Source organism: Vombatus ursinus, unplaced genomic scaffold (assembly GCF_900497805.2).
Source record: "Vombatus ursinus unplaced genomic scaffold, bare-nosed wombat genome assembly UNPS02014817.1, whole genome shotgun sequence".
Classification (NCBI taxonomy): domain Eukaryota; kingdom Metazoa; phylum Chordata; class Mammalia; order Diprotodontia; family Vombatidae; genus Vombatus; species Vombatus ursinus.
The window spans coordinates 12,864,204-12,876,305 of NW_020954595.1; the positions used below are offsets into that span (position 1 = coordinate 12,864,204).

The 12,102-nt window shown below is 50.2% G+C and overlaps 2 protein-coding genes across 2 annotated transcripts in view; one reads left to right on the forward strand and one right to left on the reverse strand.

Moving 5' to 3' along the window:
• ASPN (asporin) overlaps positions 1-4,236 on the reverse strand; it is a 33,017-nt gene extending 28,781 nt beyond the window's left edge. Inside the window, exon 1 of the mRNA XM_027835898.1 lies at positions 3,954-4,236. The gene's annotated coding sequence lies outside the window, so the exon portion shown is untranslated. The remainder of the gene's footprint in view (positions 1-3,953) is intronic.
• Positions 1-12,102, forward strand: part of CENPP (centromere protein P) — a 192,431-nt gene that overhangs the window by 101,309 nt on the left and 79,020 nt on the right. The gene's annotated exons all lie outside the window — the stretch shown is intronic.

The following is a 12,102-nucleotide window of genomic DNA, read 5'->3' on the forward strand; positions in this document are numbered from 1 at the left end:
TTCAGGTGTGCCATGGCTCGTCTGTGTGCAAAGCACCTTTTAATGGTGGGAGACCAGAAAGGGGAAAGGAAAAAATAACCAATCCTGGCCATCTGGGAGCTTCTGTTGGGGGGGAAGGGGGTGGATAAGTGGGAGGGGTGAGTGAGTGTGGGTATGTTGGGGGGTAGGGTTGGGGGTGTATGTACGGGGCGAGAAGGTAAGGGGTAGTGGGTAGGAGGTGTGTATGGGTGTTGGGTGGGGAATCAGTGTGAGTGAGTGTGGGTATGTGTAGGGGTGGGGGAGTGGGGGTGTGTGTGGGTGTTGGGTGGGGGAATGGGTATGAGTGAGGGTGGATATGTGTAGGGGTAGGGTATGTATGTATGGAGGGTAGGGGGTAGGGGTGAGGAGGATGTTGGGTGGGAGAATAGGTATGAGTGACTGTTGGGGCACGAGTGTATGGGGGGCGTGCAACACATTCACAGAGAAGTGAGTACAAGGTAATTAGTGAAGGGAGTCTGGTAGGGAAAGGCAGGGCAGGGTCAGCGCAGATTTCTTGAATGCAGTGGGAGCGCCTGCCCTCCCTCAGCCTTGAAGAAAGAGGATTCCCACCGTGAGATGAGAAGGGGGTGTGTCCCAGGCAGGCCATGATTGACAGGGGTCCACCTCATTTGGATGAGGGTGGGAGCTGTTAAATCACACCAGGATGTATGTAGCTCATCCAGGTAGTTTTGCTGGGGGTCTGAGGTTCTTGTGAGCCTCCTGGGCTTTCCCCCACTGGGCCCCAGGTCCATGGGCAGCTTGAAGGCCTCTCCAACAGCGGGCCCATTAGCGCAGTGCCCAGCTCACAGCAGGTGATTCTTAAATGCTTGCTCCCTTCTCTCCCCACGTGGGACATGGGAGCTCTGTGCCGGGAAGGTCAATGGGGCTTAAAGAATTGGATAGACAGCCCTTGTTTGACCTTTGGGGGGTTGAGTTTACTTGGGTGAGATATTTAGAGTCAAAAGACTTGGGTTCAAATCAGAGCAGCACCGTGGAGGCTCTGTCTGTCTCACCTTGCTTCCCTCCTATTTCCAAAAGCAGCTCAGATCCTCCTCCTCTGACTTTAAGAGTGAGGATGACAGCCAGTGTTTATAGAGTCCTTTAAAGTCTGCAGAGTGCTTTACAAATATTATGTCATCTGATCTTCACAACAACCCTGGGAAGTTATTATCCCTACTTTACAGATGAGGAAACTGAGGCAGGCAGAGGTTAAGTGACTTGCTGAGGGTCACACAGCTGGGAAATGTTTGAAGCAGGATTTGAACTCGGGTCTTCCCAACTCCAGGGCCAGCCTCTGTGCCCTGTGGCTCCCCCCTTCTAGACACTGGCCCAAGGGTCCCTCCTGCAATCTGGTCCAAGTTCAAAGATCCTTGTGGAAGGGACCTCCTCTAGGTGTGCCTGACATCAGTGGAGCTTTTCCTGGCTAGGAGATTGCAAAGGAGCTCACTCATCGCACTGGAAAGTCGTGATTGTTTGCTTGCGCCCGCCCCATGGGCCTTCCCCAGGAGCTCCCAGAGGCCCCACCCCCACGCCCCAAGCCCCTTTCTTATGTTCACTCGCTGTTGCTGTCTGTGCCTGGATCTGCAGAAACCCGGTCTGGAAAACATCGTCTTCCCCGTCCCAGGAGTCGTCCTGCTGACGTCTCTGTTCTTTACCATAATCCCACATCACCACCAAGCAGGACCCAGCGTCAGGAAGACCAGAATTTGAATCCTGCATATCTGTGGCTCTAAGCAGATCACTTGATACCTCTGGGCCTCAGTTCCCTCTTCTGAAAAATAGGTGTGATAGGGGCAGCCAGGTGGTACAGTGGATAGAGCTCTGGCCCTGGATTCAGGAGGACCTGAGTTCAAAGCTGGCCTCAGACACAACACTTACTAGCTGTGTGACCCTGGGCAAGTCACTTAACCCCCATTGCCCAACCAAAAAAAAATTAAAGAAAAACTAGGTGTGATAATAGCCCCCACCCTGTAGTGGGTTGTTCTGAGGACCCGGTGAGACACGATGTGTACAGAGCTTTGCACATCTCAAAGCACCCTGTCCATGTTGGCCATTATTATTATTCATATTATATAGTGGTTCACTGCCACATGAATAGCAAATAGCCCTTTTGAATCCTTTTAGTTTCTTGTACTATGCAGCCTCTAGAACCAAGCTGAGAACCCTCTGGTCCAGCTGACCCCTCCATCCTTGGGGCAGGAGATCCTGTAGCAATCCCGTTTAAAGCAGCCACTCCTCCCCTCACCACACCAGGGCTAACTCAGAATTTGCATTTATTTTGAAAAGGAGAAGAATCAGATCAATGCAATGTTCAGTGAGACTGACAGAAACTGGCCTGAGCACTGCATTGTTTGGAGAACTACCAGGTGAGGAGATTCCCTCTACTAGTGTAGGTTGGCTCCTCTGCAATTAGAGATTGCAAATAGAAAATTGCCTTGAACACAGAGAAGTTAATTAACTTTCCCAGGGTCACACAGCCAGTTCTGAGGTCAGCTCCCTGTCCATTACACAAAAATAAGGCAATTTTTCAATTTACTGTTGTCTTAAAGGCTCATTTGACATTCAGAATCTGGCAGACAAATTTCTAAATTTCTAAAAACTGACCTTACATATGTGTAAAATTTTAGAATTCTACAAGTAAAAGTCTTTTTCAAAAATAAACTTTCAAGTTTGAGAGTACAGGCAGAACAGTGATTTCCCAGCAGAGAAAGGATTGTTCTGAACTCTTGGAGAGGTCATTTCCCAGGCCACATTTCCCTTCGCCTCTTGATTCTGTCTTCCTCCAGTTTTCATTATTTTCCACATCTCTCAAATAAAATACCCCTGGTCCTTGTTTTAAAAGCAGGTGAATGGAACAGCTCCCTTTCTGAGTAAACAAACAACACAGAAGCCTGTGTATGAGGTGCTTTTTTTCTGGTGCCTGTGGTTGGTTTTTTCCCCCTGAGTCAGTAGCCCTTGAAAGAGAACAAAACGCCACGCGGCTGCCAACATTCCAATGTGGGTGGCCCCGAGCCAAGCCTGCAGACCGCAGCCCCTGTTCTGTGGGTTCCCAGGCGGGATGCCGCACTCCGCTTGGGGCACTGGGTGCTCCGTTCCAGCACTGAATCATGGCTGTGGCTTTTTGTATCTTTTTCCTTGCTACAGGCGAGGGACATCATTGTGTTTATCATGACAACTTGTGAAGACCCATGTTGATTTTACAGGAGCGATCACAGCTTTGTGTGCTTGGGGCTGAACAGCTACTAAGTGGTACTCTCTGTGAGCAAAGTGGGGCTGAGCTTTTATAATTCCTTTTGCCCATTGATTACATGAAGAAAAACTTAGCTTCTACCAGAGGCTGGAGGTCAGCTGTTCAGAAATTGTCAAAATCAGTCCCAATATTTCTGTTTCCCTTTTAGAGGAAAAAGACAGACTTGATGCTACAAGGAAATTCCTAACCTTCTTCTTTTAGTAATCAGCATACACGACATAAGGGTCAAAGCCATCTGTTATCGGGGCTTAGAAAACAAACATATTCTCATGGTATTTCTATTAATTTTAGAAATCAGCTATGGTCACTTTTATGGCAAAATACCAAAATTCAGTAATGTTGAGTTCATAGTTAACCTATTTAGAAGTAAATAATCCTACATCTATGTGGATATGAAGAGATGAAATAGTGTACTTTTCTGTAAATCATAGACACGCACAGAAAACCTTTTCCATTTGGGGGGTTTGTGGATTTTTTAAAGCACCAACATTTTGGGGTGGTTTTTTGTCTTAATCACCATGAGGGACAAAATTAGTTTCTTATCTTGGGATCATGTTCCCAAGCAAATGTCATTTTTCTTATGTCAACCTCTACTTATTATTATGAAAAATAAACTATTTTGAACATTCTGCTGCTATCTGCCACAGAAGACAGACCAAGGAAGGCAATCACCAAGAAAACCTACCTCGTCAGGCTACAACAGTCCTTGACAGCGTCGTTATTCAGTCCACACCGGGGTGAAGGTCAAGAGAATGTCAGTGTTGTCCGGTTCTCTGGAGGAGAGAAGATGAGAAGGGGTTGTGGAGAGCCTGCCCCACGCGCTCCCGGTGCAGCTGGCACCCTGGGTGATGCTGGAGTAAACGGCTCCTCCAGATTATCCCATTTTAGTACTGAGGAGCGAGATTAAGGCTTGTTAGTGCTCATATGTTTTCCATCACTGTTTGTATCAGAGCCAAAACTTCTCGTTAAACTCTAGACGTCTACTGGAAGAATCTGGAAGAAAAAAAAAACTGTGCGATGTAATAATGCATGGCCTCTCGCCATTGAACGGATAGTGAGATCCATTCAAGAAGTAAGTTCCTGGTGCAGGAAAACCTCCGTGACAAGGTGTGACTTTTAAGCATTCCCCGCCCCCCCCCCCCAGTGGAATAAAAGTCATCATCAGGCAGCAAGCATTTTTTTAACCAAATGTCTGCTCAAGTTCATGAGCCAGTCACTTTTCCTGGGGAGAGCCTGGGGGGTTGGCTGTTGATCTTGGAAATCTCTTCCATCTTTATGATTCTAGGGATGGGGGGGTCCAAGCATCTCAGGTGTCTGAGCAGAAGCCCCTCTGACCCTGCCCTTTGGGTGGTGGTGGCACTGTTTTCAAACTTTAGCATTATGCCCCAAACCCAGCACTGCCCCTTCTCCATCCCTGTCCTTCCTGGGGGAGAAAACCTGCCATCTCCCATTTATTTGAGGTTGTGAGTACCACACAAGCCTCTGAACTACTCTTAGATTCAGAAGGAACATATGAAACTTTGGGTAGGCTTCCTTGGGGGCCTATTTGTGGTCTTTCTGCCAATAGAGAGCATCTTCTCAGATGGGCCTGACCAGGTAAAAAGCTTCCACTGAGCCTGGAGGCACTGATTGGCTTTGGATGAAGCCAACTGTGTCCAGCCTGAGCAGCCACCAGTCAGCATGGCCCTGAGCAGACAGAAAGGAACGAGTCATCAGACATTAGAGGAGCCGCCCGACCCCCTTCTTTTACAGCTTGAGGAAGCAGAGGCCAGGGAGGGCCAGAGCCAGTGTGTGGCACAAGGAGGGTCAGGAGCCAGTCCCTTGGATGCCATGGCCTGGATCCTCTCTTCTCTCCCAAGCTTCCTATGTCCTAAGAAAGAAGGACAGTCGGCTGGGGGCTCCCCTGGCCCCAGGACCCTGCCTACCTCTTCTTTTGGTCTTCTCTAGTTCTTTGGGCTCTTAGAAGTGTGCTGCGCAATGGCCCCAGATGGCTTAAATGAACAAACACTGGCACATTCCCCTGGCAAAAAAAACCCAGCCCCGCCGGGCTAAGGACTATATCACATCTTGTTAGATTCGAAAGGGAATCCAGTGTGAACTACCATTTCATGACATAAAATGATTGGTTGGTACAAAAACCCATTCAGGTACAGATTATACTTTCCCAACAGGGGCCGGGCATCAGGCTCTTAGAAATGCCTCCGTCCAAACCTTGTCCCTCGGCTAGAAGCGGACGGCAGGAAGTCCAGAGGATCAGCACAGATGACAGTGTCTGTTCCTGGGCACGTCCGTCTGTTTGCTATGCAGGCACTGATGGGTGGGGAGCTGTCTACAGCTGAAGGTCATTTGTTCAAAAGCCCAGATGGGCAGGGTTAGTCCCCAAAGCTGGACCTCCAAAGACTTTCCACATGGATGCAGCATTGACTGCCCTCTTGTTTGCCCCTTGTTTGGGGGCTTGTCTGTGTAGATCTGTCTCGACCCTGCACCATCTTGGCGTCTGACGCCTCCATGTTGCCGAACTGTACTTGTGGCGTGGCCACCCAGCTTGACAGCGGTCTTTGTCTCCCGTACAAGAATTCACTGTATTGCTTTTGCTGGTGCTCCCTGCTCACGTCTGGTCCCCAGCGCCCGGGCCTCTTCTTGCTGAAGAACGATGGCTCTCACCCTCTGCCTCTGGCCTGACCTGGACCCCAAGCAGGACCGAGCCAGTAGAAGCGACAGATGTGGAGTTACGGAATTCTCGTTAGAAAGGGTGGAGCATCAGCGTCTTCTATGGAAGACTCTTCCCTCCTCCCTCTCTCCCTCTCAAGGAATTCACTCTGGTCCTCTCCTAAGGGAGGGCCTGTTCAGAGCGGCTTGCCTCAGCTCCCAGGTTCTTACAGAATGTACCTCAGAGGCTGCCAGCGTGGAGAAGTGGAGGACAGTGAGTGACAGCGGGAGTGGAGCTGGCCGAGCCTGGCTGGGACCTTTGAAAGGAGAGAAGCAACAGGGACGTGGTACTAAAGCAGACCTGGGCCTCCTCTTCTGGCACAACCAGGAGGTCAGGGCACCCTGTGAAAGCACGGGGAGAAGGCAGGAGAGCCGACGGAAACTTGGAAGACCTGACTTCCAGTCCCACCTCCGCCCCATACACTGGTGGTGCGACCCTGGGCAAGTCTTCTTCTCATCTGTAAAATGGGTATAGACCCCTCCCCTCAAGTTCACTCTAAAGTTCAATGACACCCTGCACACAAAGTGCCATAAAAACGTCACTGGTATTGTTGTTACCATGACAAAGCTCCAAGACGCACACCAGCCGTGGCCAAGGTAAAGGCTTTTGGTCCGGCTTCCCCAGAGTGAGGAAATTCATAGGTCGAGGCAATTATCCCGTTTATTCAGTTGTAGAACAGGTTTTTGGAGTGAAATTATTCAGATAATGACCTCAACCCTACAGGGTTATACCCTGAAAGTGCAATGACTTTGGAATTACTGGGGCAATAATGTTTGGAAATGGGTCTGTGAATAAGTTCGTGGGTAGAGTTAGGTGGCAATCCATGTTTAATTTGATCAATGATTTAAAAGTGAATTAATTTCTTAGCTTTAGAACAGAGGTTCTTAACCTGGGGGCCATGGATCCCTTGCTAGGCAGGTTTTGAGGGGCCATGAAAATAGGTAGAAAAAAATGACTATTTTCACCAACCTTTATAGGAAACTTAGTATTTCCTTCAATTATTTAAAACTCTGACTGCGAGAAAGGGTCTCTGTCCCTGGGCTCTACCAGGCTGACTGCTCCAGAGGTCCGTGGCACAACATTGGCCACGAGACCCTGCAGTAGATTTCAGTATCACTGGTGGTCTCTGCGGCTCTGCAATGTTTATCAGGCAAACAGATGCTCGCCTGGCGAGACGGACGCTGCATTCTGCACCAGCCCAGGTCTCCAAAACCAGCTAGAGAGCCGAGGGGGGATTCGGGCCTCGACCAGCCCCCTGCCAGACAAGGCCGCCTGAAGCATTCTTGCTGCACCCACTTTTCTTGGCTTCTTGAATAGCTTTTCTATTTTTTCCTGCATCTTTGTCGTTTTCTGATATTTTCCCCCAGTAGAAGCTTCCCTTGCTAGGAAGAGGAAAAAGGCTGAGCCCATGTCCCAGAGCCACGGTTTTTCTTTCCATGGGGGTGAATTCTTAGGTCTGCCCATTATTGCCCATATGCTCATCACATGTGGGGCTCTCCTTGCCCTTCCTGCTTCTCTGTGAACCAGGTGAGAGGCCTCCCAAGCTCCTAGGCCATCATCAGGCTCAGCCTCTCTCTGGGGCCTGGAGTGCTGAGTGCATTCATGTTACCTTTCTGGGTTTGGACACACCCCTATAGCTGGCCACCCCCTTTGCTTCGCTCTCTTGCTGCCATAAAAGTGCTACTATGAATCTTTCCTTCCCCCCCCCCCTTTGTATTTAACCTCCTTGGGGTAGATTTCATTTCAACAGACATTTATTAAGCACCTACCTTGTGCCACCACTGTGCTTGAAGCTGGAGACATACACACACACACATACACACATGACAGTCCCTGCCCTCAAGGTGCTTACAGTCTAATGAGGTAAAAACAAGACGCAAAAGGAAGCTGGAGTGGGGGGAGGAAAAGGGACATGCTGGAACGTGGAGGGGCGGCCATCTGGAGAAGCCAGTCAGAAAAGTCTTGAAGTAGTGCAACCAGGAGAGAAGCAGGAAATGTCTGAGCTGAGATCTATCCTTCAATGGAGGTTTGAGTTCCTGGGCCCCCTCCAATCCCAGGAACCAAAGGGAGGGCCAAGGCTGAGGAAGGAGCAGTCAGAAGTCCCAGGCTTGTGCAGCCAGGAAAGAAAACTGAGCTCTCTTTTTAAATGGAGGCTAATCAATCAGTCAGTATTCCTTAAACACCTCCTCTGTGCTGAGCTGGGGCAGAGGGCCACGGGTGAGGAGAGCTAGGATGCTGAAGCGATCTCAGTCATGAGCCTCGCAGGGCACAGCAGAGGGCTCAGTCTGGTGCACGGGGCCAAAGGCTATCGGTAGCTCAATTCTTGCCTAATTGTTTTCCAGAACGACTGGACCAGTTCAGAGCCTCACCACCAGATACTCGTTAGTGCGTCTCTCTTCCTCCAGACCCTTGCCCATGAACTGTTTACATTTTTGGCCTTTCTGCCCATTTTCTGGATGTGCAGTGAAACGTCAGGTGTTGCCACAGGGATTTCTCTTCCTCAGGATTTGTGGCACTTTTCTCATAGCATTCTTGAACATTTGCATTTCTTCTGAAGACTGCTTCTTCAGGTCCTCTGACCGCTTATCATCATTTGGAGAACGGCGCCTGGGCATTTTCACATGGCTTCCCTAGCATGCTTGGATCTCAGGCTTTTAGCAGAAACATTCGTCCGTTCTCCCTCCAGAATATCCCCCATCTCCATCCTCTTCTCCCTGCCCACTCAGCACACTAACCAGCGTTTCGGTAAACTCCAGACTGGCCTCCCTGCCTCCAGACTCTTTCTAGTCTGCAGCCATGAAGTAGCCGGGCAATGCAGTGAATAGAGCTCTGGGCCGGGACACAAGGAGACAGAGCTCAAATGCAGCCTCCTGGAAGCCTTCCCCAATCCCTCTTCATTCTCCTGCCTTCCCTTTCTTGACTGCCCCAATGTGTCCCCTCTGTAGCTTGTTTGTACACACTTGTTTGCATGGTAGACTGTGAGCTTCCCGAGGGCAGGGACTGTCTTTAACCTGTCTTTGGATCCCCAGCACTTCCTGCGTGTAGGTGGTGCTGAATGAACTGTTATTGACAGAGATGTGGGTGACCAGAAATCAGTCTGCCCCTAGCTAGAGGGAGGGGTCACTAAACCGAGGGCAGTAGTTGGTTTCCACTGAAGAGGACGCCTCCAGAGTGTTGGGTGGGTTTCCTGGCTTCGGCGGGGTGGGGCATGGAGCGGGCAGACTTGCCCTGACCAGGAAGGCAGGGACAGGTTGTGACCCGCCCGCATCCTTTCAGGCAGCCTCCTTTGGTGAGATCCCAGAGGCTCGAGCTCTACTGGTGAGGTGAGATATTAAAAGAGTAGTAGCGCTCAAGAGTTTGATTACATTGTGACTGTCTTACTAAGCCTTTCCTTCCTTTCCAATCATTGAGAACTAATGTTGAAGAATTGTGCATCCAGGGCTGAACTACATTCTTCATTCAGTGAGACACAGAATTAGATAAAACCTCTTTTCAGACCCCTGCATGTAAATGTGATAGCTCCGAGCAGGCCCCGTGGGCTCCCACCCTCCCACTCACTCCCTGCAGCAGAGACAAGGCTGGTTCTCGCAGGGCCATGTGACGAATGTTCGTTTGTTTGACCACAGAACTTCTGTTGCTTAGAAACAGAGCATGCCATTGGAATGCCGTGATGTGATGTGGATGGAGCTCACGCTGATGTTCGCTTTCAACCACGGCCTGCCCTTCCACATTCCTCACACACAAGCTCTTCTCTGTGGGGCTCACGGCTTGGTCGCAGGGCAGTACCAAGGAGTGAGTGTCAGGCTCTTTGTTTCTGCAGTTTTTTTCCTGAGGATGGTAGCGATTTAGCTCTTTTGCCGAGCTAGAAATAGTTTTTCTTTAACAATAAAACATAAAAAATTAAAAAAATATTACAGGGTATTTGGAACAAAAAAAAAAAAACAAAACGCAACTAATTCCAGTTATGACTTTCTAGTGTCTTGAATTTGTTTCAGCCTGTTGAATTAAATGCTGCATTAAAGACATGTTCAGATCTGCTTGGGATAAGGTGAGACATAAAGAATCAAGCTTGTCCGGGCTTGCCTTCACACTGTTCACTATATTTTTAAGATTTGCTTGGAAAATTCTTAGATGTGATATTCCCATGTCACCCCAGCAGCTCACATGCTTATTGGTTAATTGATTGCTTGAGAGGCAGACAGTCTCTTCCTGGAGACTGGAAAACCATAACTAGAATTGGGTTTCTTTATTCTAAATACCCTGTAATTTTTTTTATTTTTTAGAGGAAAATTTAAATGTCGAGCTCAGCAAAAAGAGCTAAATCACTACCCTCCTTGTGAATAGCTGCAGAAAGATTAAAAGGCTGGACTTGGGAGTCACAGACCAGTGGATCTGGATTCTCTCCTGGGCCGTTTGGTGGCCATGTGACCTTGGACAGTCACCTTTGAGCTCCACGTTCCCCATGTGTAAATAGCACCTGCATCTCAGGGTTGAGGCTGTTGTGAAATGATGTAGGTAAGGCTTTAGATGCCTCTACGAAGCCAGCGATTATTACTGGGAGGGTTTCTACTCCCTTTCGGTTCAGAAAGAGGCACAGCCAAGCGGAACCAATCCCTACCCTGCACGTTCGGCCCATCCCCCCTGTCTTCATAATCAAGCCTCAGGTGGGTGAAGTGCAGCCCTGCAGAGTGGCGGGTTTGTAGTCACTGGGAGTAACTTTGGAGTGGGGGAGGGGACCAGGGATCGCTGCCCGGGGCCAGAGGTCGACTTGGGGCATCATCCCAGGAGGAGGAAGACTTCTGGGAAAGCCCACTGGACCTGGAGTCAGAGGACAGGGGCTCCACTCAGCCACCAGACCTGGGTAAAGTCACTGAATCCCCCCGGACCTCAGTCTCCTCATCGGCTAAGATGACGGAGCTGTCGAGATGACCTCTGAGGTCCCTGTCAGGCCTACAATCCTGGGATGGATCGATCCTCATCACAGGACGTGACGAGAACACTGATTCTGGAGTCAGAAAGCCTGGCTTCCAATCCTGCCTCTGTCACTTCCCTGTGCGACCTTGGGCTGGGGCTCACCGGAGGTGACCTCAGGGCTGGGGCCGAGGTAGCTAGCGTGTGAGAATGGGGAAACTTTACACGGCTCCTCTGTCTTCTGGGGCAGATCGAAGGCGCCTGCCTGGCCCGGGCTGCCCGGCGCGAAGGGAGAAGTAGAGATGCTGGGGGAGGAAGCTTCCTCCTTCTCTGAGGGCTTGCCTTCAGTCTTTCCGGAAAATGGTCTGTTTTCATTTCCGGGAACAGCCGGCAAGGTCAGCACGCAGGGAAGCCGGGCTGAAGTCTGCCGACACTGACTTGGCCCCTTTTTGATGCCAGAGTTCCCCATGACGTCTACCTGTAGAGAAGCTCTCAGCAGAGGAGATACCTGAAGGGGGCTCAGGGGATTTCCCAAGGTCACACCTGCTGGACTTAGGGGTGCGATCATGTCTAGGACCCAGGGCTCCTGCCTCCTTACCTGAGGCTCTTGGCACCCCACCATCGTGCCTCATGATGCCTCCAGACATGGAACTAAACTTAGAGCAAATGCCAAGTTTGGGCAATCAGTTTACACAATGACTCAGAACAACCAGCAAATGAATAAACGGTATAATTAAGGTCTCACATAACAGGATACGCTTGTTATTGGGGAGAAATGGGAGTGGATCATTTTCCACAGGGAGAAAATGTCCGTGTCAAAGCCCTGTTCATATTTCTGGGGGAGAGTCCAGGAGGATCAGTCCTTAGTGTTGTCCTTGAGGTAATGCCTGAGGAGGGACCGCTGAGCTGCTTGGGGGGTCGGGTCACGTGACCAGCCAGGAAGTCCTAGAGTCCACTGGCTTCCAGTGGCTCACCAGTGGCCACCATGTGTGGCTGGTGAAGTGATGTCATCTGATAGATGAGAATGGTACCCATGGTCCAGTGAGGCCCGGGTGCTGAGCCGTGGTGCTGCTCAGGGCTTCGGGCTCCATGGTCCAGTGGGGCCCAGGCGCTGAGCCGTGGTGCTACTCAGCGCTTTGGGCTCCATGGTCCAGTGAGGCCCGGGTGCTGAGCCGTGGTGCTGCTCAGGGCTTCGGGCTCCATGGTCCAGTGG